Source organism: Amblyomma mixtum, chromosome 3 (genome assembly GCF_055824585.1).
Source record: "Amblyomma mixtum isolate Tamu chromosome 3, ASM5582458v1, whole genome shotgun sequence".
NCBI lineage: Eukaryota > Metazoa > Arthropoda > Arachnida > Ixodida > Ixodidae > Amblyomma > Amblyomma mixtum.
This window is the reverse complement of record NC_143014.1, coordinates 309,203,833-309,219,711: the sequence shown is the minus strand read 5'-3', so window position 1 is coordinate 309,219,711 and position 15,879 is coordinate 309,203,833. Positions and strand designations below refer to the sequence as shown.

At 46.2% G+C, this 15,879-nt stretch overlaps 1 protein-coding gene and 1 long non-coding RNA gene across 3 annotated transcripts in view; both read right to left on the bottom strand.

Annotated features, from left to right (window-relative positions):
- The window catches only part of LOC149355558 (uncharacterized), a 212,965-nt gene that overhangs the window by 155,143 nt on the left and 41,943 nt on the right, over window positions 1-15,879 (bottom strand). The gene's annotated exons all lie outside the window — the stretch shown is intronic.
- LOC149355559 (uncharacterized) lies at window positions 8,659-10,366 on the bottom strand. The gene is made up of 2 exons (XR_016291542.1): window positions 9,382-10,366; window positions 8,659-8,816 (listed from the first exon to the last, which is right to left on the bottom strand). It is a non-coding gene; the product is annotated as an uncharacterized LOC149355559 (long non-coding RNA).

The window sequence follows — 15,879 nt, the reverse complement described above, 5'->3', positions numbered from 1 at the left end:
TATCAACTGCCAGCAACCCGAGGCCGAAGAATCCACCGCGCATTATGTTTCCCATTCCGGCTGCCGTCTCCCCGTTCCTCCCTCCGTTCTGGCTCCTTAGGGCGTCAGGTCCAAATGTTATCTTGTCGGCCCCAGCACAGCGCCAGAACGTCTCGTGCATGATAAAACGCGCTCGGCGTCCCGTCAGCGACTGCCGCTCTCGGCAGCTCGGACCCGGTCAGACTCGGGGACCCAGCAGGAAGCTAAGCAAACGCGGAATGCACTCTGGAACTTCCTTTTCTAAATGTAATGGTTCCAGCAAGCCCGGCGTACACTGAGAGACCTCCGTAGGCGACTACCGCACAAGGAACCCTAACCATGGATAGGCTATTCCTTTTTCGCGCTGTCTTTCTCGTGGGGACGTTCGATTACGCAAATACTAACCTTGTCCTTTTCTGTATGTGTCTAACTAACCAATTTTCGCTGTCTCCTTTAGGGACACCGTGACCAGAAAAGCAACTGAAGTAAGGCAGCGCCAACGCTGAGACCCATTCGTGGTTAACACCCTTTCGAACTGAAATACCGAGGCTTAAAAATGCGCAAAATATTTCTCATGCTCGGCACGCTATAGTACTACTGCTTTCAGACAAATGAGAAAGAGTTCTAGTGGCGCAGGATGAGTACCAGGCACGGATTCGCAGTCACATTGTCTCGGTGCCCCTCATGCAGTTACCGACTCGTGGGCTTGGCGAGCTGTGCGCGTTTATCTCCGCTTCGACTCGCGTTCTTCACACGTGTGCAAAAGACAGTGTGCGCACTATACATACCTGCGGAATCATTCGATTGTCGAAAGCTGGTATATCATCTGCCCTGATACGAATGAACCATTAAAGGGACGCTGAGCAGAAAATCCACGATGGCGTGAATCGACAGAAGATTACCGCGTTCAAATGAGAAAGAGGCAACTTTGACTGAAAACGAGGCTTTTGTAAGCTAGCAAAGATTCGAAAAATGTAGTGCCTGTCGCCTCGCCGCCCCGATTTCAGATCTCTGCGGCTAGGGCTATTGGGCGGATCTCTGAGGCTAGGACACAGCGCCCCCACTTTCGAGCGCTGACCACGGAGTCCCTTTAGGTCCCGGTGTCACGACTTTGGATGGAATGGCGGGAAATTAAACTTCGGTATTTAAATCAGATTTTGACTGGAAGAAATGCGCCTTTTAAAGCTGGAAAAATAAACCATGGCTAGAGAGAGCTAGGGAACGAATTTCTTTGTTGTTGTTCTTACAACAAAAACTGCATCGGGGTGACCCCCACCCACTGAGGTCGGCAAAACGTACCACAACAAAATCTCCCACGAGTGCTTCCTCCCGCTGCGAGAGAGGTCGTGTCGGGTTCCGGCAGAGAGAGGGGCCCGACGGCCGAGCAGTCTACCATCTGCGGCGACACCGGACGCGAGGGGCAGAGCCTCGTGACGCACTCGGCGGCCGCCGCCACTCACCACCAACGGAGCGCATTTTACGCCGGGACCTATCTCGCAGCTTTCAGGGGGGGACTTAGACAGCGATGCCCCGAGGCAAGCCCGGCTCGCCCAATAGTCAGCAAGGGCCGCAAAACAACACACTTGAAACAACAGCGAAACGTGCCACATCGCCTGCGCCACTAAGAATGGCTGACGAGGGGATCCGCGCATACCGGAACCAGCTTTTTGGGCCAACCATCAACAGGCGGCCCCCGCACGAAGCTGAAAGCGTGGAGGTCGTCTTGGCGATCGTACCAGAAGCCGTGGCACACTTGAGCCTTCAAGATGTATTTCTGCTGCAGTGGGAATTTCTCCTCAGGCATATTGCACAAGAACGACATCCAAGTTTTGTGCTCAGTAAATATCGATTCCGCGGCTCCTTCTGCCATACGTTGATGTTTGTTTGGCAACAAAAGACGTATTTATGACCGATGAAACTGGATTTAAAAATGGAACGTTTCTTTCCCGTCACTCCACTCAAACGCGTGACGTCGCCACCAAAACGGACTCCGTCAATGACACTGCAGCCTGGCCTCCGGGATCCGCGCGTCAGAAAACTATCCTGTCACCAAGTTTGCTTCCTAAAACTGGTGGCGGCAATAACGGTATTTCGTTTTCTGACCCTTTCTAGCACTTGACAGCTCCGTTTTCAGTGAAAGCGGCGTCTTTGTCATTGGAACGCGGCAATCAAGGACACCGGCCAACTTTGCGTTGTCCTCAGTGACTATCGGCTAATCGAGAAATCTGCGGTCGAAATCCTGCTGCTCTTCGGGGAGAAGCATGGAAGAAGTGAGAACATTGCGAGAGCGCCAACACTGCGCCATCGATGCATTAAAGCAACCGAAAGTAGGCCCCTTGGCAGCGGTTGCTTCTCTCATAGCCGCACTTCCTTTGGTTTGGTGTGAGCCAACAGCTGAGTGAAATGTGCCGTCTTTTTGCCAGAAGCGAAGTACGCGGCGATAACCTCGCAAAACCACGCGTTTTCGACTACCTCGGACGTCAACTGCCCGGTGAATAATTTAGGCTGTTGTTGGGGCGGTGTATATGTGCAGGCGGCATTAGCCATTGAGCCTTTCGGCGATTGCTCTGCCTGCAGTGTCACTTCATGGAACGAAAACACTCACAAGTTCATCGACGGTATTCTTGCGACTTTTCGCGGCTCATTCATTCATTCATTCATTCATTCATTCATTCATTCATTCATTCATTCATTCATTCATTCATTCATTCATTCATTCATTTCCCAGGCTCTAGGATGGAGGAGATTGAGGTAAAAGCTGCATGCAAGCAGCTTCAGGAGCCATCTACCCCCGTGTACAAGCAACAGCAGTGCAAGGCATATGAACCAGCAGGACGCGAGAGACACTGCTCAATGGAACGTTCCATCTCCTGAGGTCACACAGCAGTGCCTGACACTGGTCACAGAAACGTAGGCACGCTAAAAGGGAATGACGCGCATCGCCCACAACGATACAACTCACGCAGAGAGGTGACGTGTACAGAGAATCCTGGAGCACTGTCCCAACCACCGTACCAATGTCTTTGCATGCAACCGGGCACGTGCAAGGGCCGAGTTGCGTAGCGCTGGCTAGCTGACAGCTGTCGCGACTCCTGTCACGAGGCCGTTGGCATCGAGGTTGTGCAACTCCATTCCCGGGCAAGACGTCGGCCGCAAACCTCGTGAAACTCTACAAAATCTCCCCGCGACTGCTCAGGGTGGGCAAAGTTCATCGGCAGTTTCACACTTGCCGCTTGGAGAGCTTCAATACGGCCGTCAATAAAAAAAAAATGGCTGGAGGTTTAGCGTTTCTAAGCACTAAATATTGCGCGAAAGCACGGTTTTGTGCAGGTGGACACCACCGCCACGTACTTCAAAGCGTGATTGAGAAGTCCGCTGACCCAAGCAACACAGCCTAAACCTTCCGCGGGTTTTGAGAAAAGCAATGGCGCATAACTGCCCCAATTTGTAGGTGGACGCCACTGCCTACTCACAGCGAGACTGAGGTGTCCGCTGACCCAGTTACACAAGCTACTCAGAGGCTTCACACACATACACAGACAAGCACCGCTGAAATCCGGGTAGTGCGGCTAGAAGTGAAAAACAAAATCTCGATGAGTGAAAGCAGACCTTTCAATACAACCTGGCCCCGTTGCACAAGCTCGTTATAGAGCGCGAGGTTGTCACGTCGCCAGTAGCGATGCGTAGGCTAAAGCACTGTCACGGCTTCGAAGACTCGGTCTGGCAACTCCAGTTTTCCTTCACGCCGCCGGGATTGGAGCCCCAGAAACGACGTGGATACGAGCCTCTCGTTTTCAGGAAAGACCTCTTTTTACCCCATTCCTGGACTCTGAACAAATTTCTTAAAAACCGTGTCGAACCCGGCCAATTGCTACCCGAAAACCCACCCTCTATAGTCGGACAAAATTCAAGTCTGCAGTGGACCTCCGCCCACATTGAAGAGCGCCGCGGCAAAAAAGTAGTCCATTGTCAAAACTTTTCTTGTTGCCTGAACAACAAGCTAATCAGGAGAAAAAAAAAATGTGAGCTCTAGAGTAACGGCGTCTGCGGCGAATTGGTGCATGATGAAATGAATGTCGGCAGAACGACGACAGCACATCTGCGTACGTGTAGTCCTTTTCTTGTGCTGTTGTCGTTGCGCCGACATTCATTTCATTAAGGCCTAGAATCTTCATGCTTGGTTTGTTTAACACAGTCAAACTTTAGAAAGTTTCTTTCGTTTACCGTTACGATTAGCCAGCGGAGTAATAGAGCACGTCGTGGCCTGTGGTTCAATATTACCAACTGCTGTTCTTTTTTTTTTAGGTTATATCCTACAATAGGGAACGTGTCATTTTCAGTGCTCAAAGCTGAAGACACCGCACAGAACTGAGCGGATACGTTGTTCTTATTCCAAGACATGAATTTTTGGCCGGCTAGTGATCTTGCACCTGTTTTAAATCTTCTTCCAGATGACACGGCCTAATTTGTGGATAAGTTGGAGAAGTGCATTTTAGAAGCAAGTGGCCAAAACGCGGGTACAGAGCGCACGCCTTCTCGGCATTGTCGTATCAAACGCTATCCGCGCTAAAGAGGTCTCGGTCCAAGGTTCCCGCCTGTTTAAAATTGCCGGCGTGAAATTCAACGAAGGTTCAGGGAGAGTCAGCGAAAAAGAGGAAGAAGGAAGGCAGGCATGTTAAGGGTGTTCCGGTTGGCCACCCTGCACAGGAGAGGAGGGACGAGGGGAGTGAAAAGGGAAAGGGAGAACAGGCGAGGAGCACAGTAAAAGCTTGTCATTCAAGCCAGTCGCTCTCACGAATGGCGTAACAGGTCTTGAGGGCAGTCGACTGCTGTAGCCACGGACCGGGGATCTTATCCTCTGTTAATGGGCGAGGATCCAAACGAACGTCTGCAATGCACAAAGGAAGGCAGGTCGCGCATGGACACGGAAATGCAGCGTAGAAGATTGGCAATGTATTCTAAATACTTACGTAAAACATGAGGCAAAAAAACCTCATTTGGTGAGGTTTTTCAATGAAACCTCCTATTTTTATGCTGTCTTACAAATAATGAGCAAAAAATAATGAATATTTTATGTCCCGCGCAAAAGCAAACGCTTATCGTCTCATCCTACAAACAATGACCCCAAAAAACCCGAATGTTGAAAGTTTTGGCTGATGAGCAATCCGACCTATAGACAAATTTTAGCTAAAAAAAATACCGGCCCATTTCTACCTCCCTCCCCGAATTAATAAAAAATAAAACCCGAAAAAGACTTAAGCCACCGGAGATGCCACCCATATATCCGAGCGTGGCACGTGGCCGGGGACCTCCGCTGTGTCACGCACCCCGACTCGAAATGGCGCTCCCTCTGCTTTCCTCCTTTCTGTGGGCGCCTTCGACCGAGAACCGAGACCAAGGCCTGACCGAGAACGCTAACAACAGTTCCTGATGGCACGCACCTCTAGAGTAGACGAGCCGCTGCATGCATGAGCTTATGCCAAAAACCGCAGCTGTCTGCACAACAACATTTATCACCCCGTGCAAGCCTCTCATGTTCGCGCAATAATAAAACATTCATCTCCTTCTCTACCATCACTACCAGCCTTACTGTGTCCAGTTGTGCACGACAAAGGACTCTCCCGTACACCTCCTAATTACACCCTGTCCTGTGCCAGCTGCTGCCGCCTTATCCCCGCAAACTTGGTAATATCATCCGGCCACCTGACACTGTGACGCATGCCTTCCTTTTCTTGGAATCCATTCCCTTGCACGCACCTTTCAATGTCTAAATAATCAAGGAATGAAAGACAAAAATCAACACCTCCAAATTACGCTTGCTGATGTTCCCACATTCAACAGCCCCACATTCAAGTCCTCTTGTCGAAATGTTGGCAAGCACCCTGAGGTTTCCCCTCCCTTGTTCACTTTGCGAATATCAAAATTTTGGAAATTGCTATGTTACAAATTCGAAACAACAGGCGGTTAATCCATTCTGCGTACCTAATCCAAGGCCTCCAACCAACTCCTAGGCCCAGGGACAGTAGGCAATTTTTTATCAAGCAAATGTCTTCCTATTATTCCCACACAAGTTTTCAGCAAATGAGAGACTAGGAGTTGCCGGACGCTGGCCACAAGTCGCACATTCGCGCGTCCGTTTTGTTCACACGGCTTGCTAACAGTCACGCCAAACTGCTTGATTGAAAAGCGCTGGCCCCTGACAGCATGTCGGCATTACACTTGGCATGCAATCTCCATGTAGCAACGGCTACACGGCGCGCAAACGGTACGTCGCAAATTCCCGACACGGGGGCTAAGGGACGATCGGATATCTTCTCTTCGCATTACATGCCAAGGACGTGCCCATTTCTTCTTTACTTTATTTTTTTTTTAACTTTTACTTTGGCCATTGCCGATTCTACGACTTCATATAAGCGCCCAGTCCTCTTGTCACCATAACTGGAAGGTTGTGCTACCGTAGGCTAGCACAACCTTCGACCTGTGCCCCTTCCTGAGCTTAATCAGCGTAATTACGATAGCTGTAGCCGTCCCGTCAATGCTGAAGAATTGTCGGTTTGATCTGCTCATCCAATAAGCACTTTCGTCTGGGCGAGTGGGTTCATAACAGCAGTTGAAGGAATAAAATTGCGCAAGGGGATAGAAGAAGAAAAGAGAGAGACGTGAGGACAGGACAGAACGATCTGTCCTGTCCTCACGTCTCTCTTTTCTTCTTCAATCCCTTTGCGCAATTTTATTCCTTCAACTGCTTATCCAGTTAGGAAACACCGCTCCCTTGAGTAGCAAGACATGGCGGCAGTGAGTGCAGCTTGCAAGGGTAACAAAATCGGCCCACACCAACAAGTTTACAAATTCAGCCCGCGGTAACTCACGCGCCGACCCCTCTATTCTGTGCCAGACTTCCGTGCACTCGAGGGGAAAAAAAGTTACCTTTAGATGAGCGGAGAGTAACTCCGTTAGTGCTTCGCGTGCGTGCGATGGAGCGATTAATGAACTGCAGGAAGAGGAGCTTGTAAAGAGATAGTGCCGAAGACGACCTCATGCAGGACATTTATGCGGTAGTAGTAGCAATAGTATTCCTAGTAGTAGTAGTAGTAGTAGTAGTAGTAGTAGTAGTAGTAGTAGTTTAATATAAACAAAAAAGGAGGCAAATTATGATGCTGGCCGTGGCACAAGCTATCTACTATTCGAATCATCCGAACTGAGGGCAACGGGAATAAAAGACATAGGGAGATTAGGCAGGGGAAGTAAAGATAGGAGCGATGACCAGAAAGGACACGGTAGAGCTTGAGTCAGCGCCTTTGGACTAAATGATAAGGTGGAAGCGTGGAACAAAGGGGAGAAAATGCAGTCGTATAGCGGCGCTAAATTACCCTTACGGTATCCTTTCAAGCAGTTTCCATCTCTCTGACATCGCTCACCTGATGAGGTGCGGGAAAGAAGCCCTTACAAAAATTTCTACCCAGTTTTAATTAAATACTTATTGACTCTCGGCAATAAATTGTATTGTGGTTTAATTGAGAGCTTATAGACTTTTTTTGTCGAGTTTCAATTTAAAATTGGCCACCGTATTCCAATTGACTGTTTATTAACTTAACTCGATAGATCCAAATTGAGATTTTATTGACTGGCAATACATATTTAACTGACTGTTTATATACCTGCAGTTCACATTTAATTGCACGTCAATTAACACTGAATTCATATTAAGTTAACATTTAATTGCCAGTTTATTATGAACTCTTTTGTGGTTTAATTGACAGTTTATAGACTTTTTTGTGTTGAGTTTCAATTTAAAATTGGCCACCGTATTCCAATTGGCAGTTTATTAATTTAACTCAATAGATCTAAATAGAGATTTTATTGACTGGCAATACATATTTAACTGACTGTTTATAAACCTGCAGTTCACATTTAATTGCCAGTTTATTACTTGGCATTTTTATTTAATTGACCTGCAGTTCACATTTAACTGACTGTTTATTAAAAGATCTAAATACATCCAGTCGAAAGTTTACTGGTTGTTTATTACCTTGCCACAGTGTTCCGAGCTACATAGTGCATCCGCTATGTGCGTGTGGTGATCTCAAAATCACAACACTGCGATACACTCGCACAAAAGAAAATTGGCGAATTACCCTTCCTGGTGTTTCGAGACCAGATTTTCAGAAATGAGTTCTGTGACATGGCATAGTGTGTTCTCATCTGGTGTGACTCAGCCGGCTGATACCAGCTCTGGTGTGCTTTGGTTTACTGTTTCCTGGTGCGGTTGGTGTAGCATTCCGGGATGATGATGTCAAAGGAAGGGTGAACCATCCAGAAACAAATTTGTTACCTAACATGTCTTCATAGTGATGCTCAATGTTTGGACATACTATCGTGAGCAAAATTAAGAAACCAATGCAAGTGCATGCTGAAACGTGCCATATTGCATATGGGCATCGGTCTCGACAACAGGATTGCTTCGTCAGGCGGCGCCCACATGCAGTTTGGTAAAATTCGGCAAGAACTCACAGGGGTCTCTCAAATTTGAGCACGGTAGTATGTACGTAGCAGCATGCAAATAAGTATTACATGATTCATGTTCTTGAGAAGCACGAAGAGCAAGTATGTATTGAAAGAACAAAAAAAGAAATGCTCACATTTGCCTAAGAGCAACCTTAGCTTTATTAGTAGACAAAAGCAGCGAATGAGTCGCACTGGAGGCCCCTCGCGTCATAGCGTGCATCTTTTCCGAGAAAGTCGAATATCTTTCATTGCCTTGATGGCAGCTTGAATCCATCTGTGTGTAGCGACAGTGCCTGAAGATTAAGGGAGAAAAATTATATATTTATTATGATATACACTGCTACAATGATCCCATTGCAAAGACAACTAGCAAATGCTGCTATTTGCATTAAAGGAGGATGGCTAATGTGACAGCACCCATGAATGCCAACACTGAATCAGATCTCTTAGGCCTCAACACTTAAAATACCGAGCTTCACAGCACATGGCTGCCAAATACCAACAGCCTTATTTCTAAAGCATGACAGCTGAGCATTCATGAAAATTTGTTAACTCCTGGCTAGTTTTTCTGCTCATGCACTGCCCCATTGGTCTCAGAACCTCGCCATTTAAGCTATTTATACTGTCCCTCACATGAGCTACAAACTATGCCCATCAATTAACCTCTTCTACACAAACCTTCACATGATGACATACCTACAGTGAATTGGTCACTAGCTTCCATCCCATACATTTGTTATTACCCTTTGTTTTGTGCTTCCTAATAAACCACTAACAAATCCTGAGTTGCAATTCTCGAATACACTGACGGAGTGAATATATACTTCTGTGCTAAATCCAGCTAAAACCAGTAATCACCTGTGAGTGCATCCATTTTCACTTGCGTGAGTGTCTTCTGTAGAGCCTTTTCCTTGCCTTCCAATATCCTTCTCCTGAGCAGCTGCCAATGAAGCTGCGCTGTACAACTGCTTCTCTTCACCACACAGTTGTGGTGGCCCGCTTCAGAAATACTGCATCCTTCTGGATTCCGTCCAGAGTTTGTACGCAGCCTTTTCAATCTCGAAGCAATAAATGAATGCACCTGCAGGAAACAGAACACAGGAATAAAATTTCTATGCTATAGTCACAGCCAGGAATGAGGCGTTAATTGCGGGTTTAACGTCAAAGCGACTCAGGCTTTGAGGAACACCGCAGTGAAGGGCTCCAGAAATTTTGGCCACCTCGGGTTCTTTAATGTGCACATACATCGCAGAGTACACGGGCCTCTAGATTTTGCCTCCATCGACATTACACCGGCGCGGCCAAGATCGAATTGCATTTGTTGATTGCATAGTGTCATATGGTAATATGCTTTCATGCCTGTTGAAGCATGCAAGTCAGAAATCATGTAGTTGTTTAAAATAAACACAAAACTTACACCCTCACAATGATGGTGTCATGCAATAGTAGTAGGTTCCGATGTAAGAAAGAAGTGAAAACGGCAATTGTGTACTTTGCCTTTTTATAACGTTAACTGCACAAATCATTTAGGAAAATGATTTCATGCTGATGAAAATCACAGATTAGTGTGTGTAATAGCAAATATTCAAAAATAAAAATAGTATGCAACAGTAGGAGCACTGCCTGTATATCACACAAGAGGCTGGGCTTGCTAAGAGCAATTCTGTAATTCCAGCTTTTCCACATGCCCTTGACACAACACTGAAATGTGCAATACCTAAAAAATTTAAATGTGATAAAGAAGGAAGTGTAACACACACTGACGACTCACTAGTAGACAGAGGAAGTAGAAATAGTAATGCAATAACCAGCACTAAAACGCACTAGCCTTCATAACAAAACATGATGCAATTAGTCTCATCAAGATGCAGAGCCATGCCAGACAAGCCAGTTTCTTAGAATGGCAAAAGCACCACTACACTCTAGTATTTCCAAAAAGGTGCGCATGTTACAAGCCAAGTGCTTCTTTATTGCTATGCTATTTTTCACTATGACCATTGCTGCTAAGTGCATGAGAAAAAGAGGGTAACATTTCGCATTTTACCTCTTTGTTGTTTGGTTTGCTTTTCTTTGTACTTGGCTCCTTTCTATTTCTGAGTATATACAGTGCAACCCATATAATGTGGAAAACTGATAATGTAAACAGTTGTTAGTGCAGCATGCATTCATGTCTTATATCCTATTTTTTTCGAGTTGTTTAGCCATGCCATCAGGTAGCAAGCCAAAAATCTGAGTCAACCAGGTCGCTAAATCTCCTAGACAAATATATGTGAATTAGAGCAAGTATACTCACCGAAATGGCAAAAATCTTAAGGTTTACAGTTAAATTACTATTAATGCCTTTCATATTTTGTTCCTCAAGTGAAATCAGATGCCTTCGCTGGAAAGGTCTCTGAGGATCAATAACTTTGTGTGGGCTAGTCGGTTAAGCATCATTGTAAGAGGCAGCGCAAAAGAAACCAGGATGAAAGGGAAGACACATATACCACAGGACGAGCGCTGAACTACCAACTGGTAGTTGGACGAGTGCTGAACTACCAGTTGGTACTTCAGCGCTCGTCCTTTGGTATACGTGTCTTCCCTTTCATCCTGGTTTCTTTTGCGCAGCCTCTTACAATGGGTCTCTGAGGAGTGTCATGTGACACTGGCGTTACAGTAGAAGAATGAAAGTTATCCTACGGCTACAACTGTTTAGGAGGAGTGCTATGTGACACAGGTATTACAGTAGAAGGATAACAAGGCTGTCCTCCTGCTGTAATATCGCCTTAAAATGCTGCTCTGTAGCCCGCCACTTCAAATCCAGAATCAAAGTTGCAGTATTGGATGACGCCTTATTGAGAAGAAACACACATATACTATTTCAAAGGCAAATGCCAACATATGCCGTCAACACTGGTTCAAAGCACACTGGTGCAACACACTGATTTCAACACAGAGTTCTAGAAAAACGCACTTTAGAAAACTCAGTACTTACATGTGTTCTGCAATACACATTGAACGGGCACAGACAAGGAAGACAGCCCCACAGTTGGACAGCGGAGACACCCTTTTCAGTGACAGCTCTTTTCAGACCTCTTCACCATTGGACAGCAGGCACTTCACCTGCATAACATCATAATTTGAATTTCACCTGTGCAATCTATGGAAGATGACGTACCCACAATGACTGTGTTAATGGGTAAGAATTCGTATTGCCAGTTTCACACAAACACAAAGCAAAGTTTAAACAGACAAAAGTTACCTTGCTCACACTTGAATCCACAATAAGCTATGCACTGTTTAGGGTTCTTCAGAAATAATTAATCTGAAAGGGCTGTTAGAAAAGGCTGCAAAGTGCTCGAGCCTATTTTTGGACTGGTTATTCTTCAACATCTAACAATAATTTTTCTTCACGGTCGCCTGCCACTAAAAGCACTTTACGGCTACACTAATGATCGAACAGGCAGTTTTCTCATTGGGGAAGCCGCATCACTCCTCTATTTACGCAAATACGCGTTCATACAGCCTGTTACTGGATGTGGCTTTTTGAGCTTGTAAGACACCACTGCAAGGCGATTGCACCGACAGTTCAGCCTTGGAGGACGACGTATTCAGTCTGCCTTTGACTCCAACGCGATTAACCGCCCGCCACAGTGGCCAGTAGCGCGTATCGCTTGGTTTGGTTTGGTTTATTGGGGTTTAACGTCCCGAACTATAAGGGACGCCGTAGTGAAGGGCTCCGGAAATTTCGACCACCTGGGGTCTTTAACGTGCCCTGACATCGCACAGTACACAGGCCTCTAGAATTCGCCTCCATCAAAATTCGGCCGCCGCGGCCGGTATCGAACCCGCGTCTATCGGGTCCGGCAGCCGAGCGCCGCAACCACTGAGCCACCGCGGCGGGTCTGGTGCCGCACAGTCCGCTGCAGCGAACACGACTCGATGTCGTATCGAGCAGAGTATATCAAATGCCGAGCCCTGACGCGTACTCGCGTAGCGCAGTATGCAGCGCCAGAGACCGAATGACGCGCACTATGGGCCACCGAGGCGGGCAGCTATGGGTTAGCTGCGTCGAATGCAGAGCGAACACAGCATACCCCTAGAGCTCGACAGCAGGTTTAATCGTCTCGCATAGGTGTGTTCAAAGCTTACGAAGCCACTTCAAGAAATTGTATCGACGCGTGTACGCGCAGCACATAATGCAACGCTAAACAGGTCAAGTTGCGTGCACTATCGTCAAACCGCTGCGAGCGGATAGCGACGAAAAACATGCGTGCAGGCAGCAGTGCACAACCACGTCGAACAATGATTTTAGCTTATTTTCACGGCGTTCGCGTCGCAACGGATACACTGTGAACACAGACAGGCCAGCTAGTTATAGTGACTCAATGTAGAGTGCATTTTGCCACCGCAGAAACAACCGTGCACAATGGCGGCAGCGCCTCATCTCTTCCGTTTCTTCTCGCCTTAGTGCTAGGTGGTTAATTTGCGTGGTGGCAAATTGCGCGCATTCCTGCGCATTATTACAGGTCTTACCTGAAAACGAAGACTCGACGCCTTCCAGTAACCGCTTTCTTCTTTTGTAAGGCGGTTCCGGTAGATAAAAGACGCAGCAGCTTCCATCGGTGAAGTCCAACGTGCTGTCATGACGAAAAGCCAGCAGGGTTCCCGGCGCGGTCGCTTTTTCACGAAGCACACGAAGAGCTGGAAATTGTACTGCCAGCGGTTCCAAAAGCTACGATCACAAGTCAAACCAAACACGAGTTTGAAGCAGCGATTTTGAAATAAATACAACACAAAACATGCCCCAACGAGCGAGCGGCGAGCACAAACGGCAGCACGCCGGAACGACCCACGTGGTCACGTGGTGCCCGGATGTGTTCGTCTTGTCACGTGACCTGCCAGCCTGCGCGCTCGATTTGAACGGCGTTAGCAAGTCCACGGCGCGGGCGCAAGGTACAGGTGCGGCCAGAATAATACGGAGCACGCGGAAGGTGGCCAAGCTGGCAGAAACTGCATCTAAGCGCCACCTATCAGCACAACAAAGACTCCCCTGGCTATCCGCGCGCAGCGAGAGTGCCTGCCGCCGAGCCCCCCTCTTTGCTGCAACCCTGCCGTTATCACTGTTCGAAAGATGCTGAGCTGGTTCGGGCAACACCGCCAGGTGCTGCCTTCATCCAGGCGTTCTCACTTCAACCTCGGTGGCCGCGCGGACTGAATGGCCGAGATAACACGTAATGCCAAAACGGCCGTCTTGCGCCCGTTTACAGCGCGCGCCGCTCGTCGATGCGAGAAACGGGGCAACGAAGCGCATGGCGCTGTCAGCACAGTATCAGTCGATCATAGAGCAAGGGATTGCATGCTATATGCTGTGATGTTGATAGGCCTGCGGAAACAGTGGGTCCGTGCTACCGGCGCCATCTCGCCGCGTCCAAATTAAGATACTTCCTGTCGCCGCTGCTAGGCAGCGCGCACAAGCACGTTTCCGCTGCTCCGCGACCGTTCCTGTGCTCCGTATTATTGTGGCCGCACCTGTACATATGCTGTATATTGGTTTCTCAATAGGTGTGTTGAATACTGGTCTCACGAGGCATTTCAACAGCCTGTATGCTTATACTCTATGGTCCAATCAAGATGATGTCATTTTATTTCATGCGTTTGCCTCCTTTTTGTTGTAATAGTCTTTAGTTACCCTCGTGTACATACGTGTGAATGCTCCCTTTGTGAGCAAATGTGTACGGCCCCTTATAACCCACACCTGTAAAAATCCCCAATTGGATTGACATCTTCAATCGTAATAAATATCAGGTTTTTCAGGGAAGACTCGAAAATTTTCAAAAATAGGCTTTTTGGGGTAAAAATATGGCTTTTGCGGCACATTATTGCCAGTATCGCTGGACACCGGGAAGCCGGTTAATTGTCTTAGGTAGTAAGCTGGTAAACTAATTTCTAACTTTTTAACTATCAGAGATAGGCAATTCGTTGCAATTAGAGATAATTTCTAACTTTTTAACTATCAGAGATAGGCAATTCGTTGCGATTAGAGATTTGTAGCCGGTCGTTAGTAGTAGCCATATCAGTTTTTAGAATTTCTAAAACGCGATTACACTCGCTGCTGTGGCTCGACAAAATTTGGCTGCATCGTGCGAAGATACATTCGGTTTCGAAAGCATGCAGGCAAAGCAAGCCCTCCAGTGCATGTAACTAGTCGAAAAAGCCAAATTTTGTCGAGCCGCAGCCCCAAGGGTAATCGCGTTTTCCAAATTCTAAAATCTGATATGGCTATTACGACCAGCTTCAAATCTCTGATTGCAACTAGGTGCCTAACTCTACTGATTAAAAAGTTATTTATTAAAAATTAGTAAACCAGCTTACTGAAGACAATTTACCGGCTTTCTGTTGTCCGCCAACACTGGTGATAGCACAAACCATATTTTTACCCCAAAAAGCCTATTTTTGAAAATTTTTGAAGGTGATTGCTGAAACGCCCGGTATTCAGGTAATGCTGCCTCCGCACCATTATGCTGTCACATTTATGAATCAGTAACTCAAGTGAGCTCTCCCTTACATTGTGCAATTTAATTCCAACCTAAGGATAGTTTCATACCACATTTCTCACTTGGTACCAAAAAAGAATACTGTTTTCAGTTGTACGTTAAATTTTACACTGCGAAGCGACCTCATGAGCAGTGTTTTTCCGAGTCACAACCTACAACCAACTTCAACATCATGACCTCTCCCATAGCAGATATAATATGAATAAAGGCTGTTCAGCTGAAATGGCAATCGTTTGAGCTGTTGTTGCGGTTGGTTCTAAAATTTGTGAGAAATCTGTTGTAAATTTAATTTTTGTTGCTAAAGTTTTAATTCACTTGTAGTCAATTAAACTTATATTGGGTCATATCAGTCAATAACATATTGACTTTTTAATGAGTCGTGAGAAATGGGCTGTAAATGGAATTTTTGTTGCTTGAGTTTTAATTCACTTGAAGTCAATTAAATTTATATTGGGTCATATCAGTCAAGAACTTATTGACTTTTTAATGACATAGTGAGAAATCGATGTAAATTGATTTTTTGTTGCTTGAGTTTTAATTCACTTGTGGTTAATTAAATTTATATTGGGTCATATAAGTCAAGAACTTATTGACTTTTTAATGACATAGTGAGAAATCGATGTAAATTGATTTTTTGTTGCTTGAGTTTTAATTCACTTGTAGTCAATTAAATTTATATTGGGTCATACCAGTCAAGAACATATTGACTTTTTATAGACCAAAGTCATTAGGATTTGAGTATTAATAGACTTTTTATTGACTCAATAAATACTCTATAAACAGTTAATTGCATCTCAATGTTCATTTTTGTAAGGGAGAG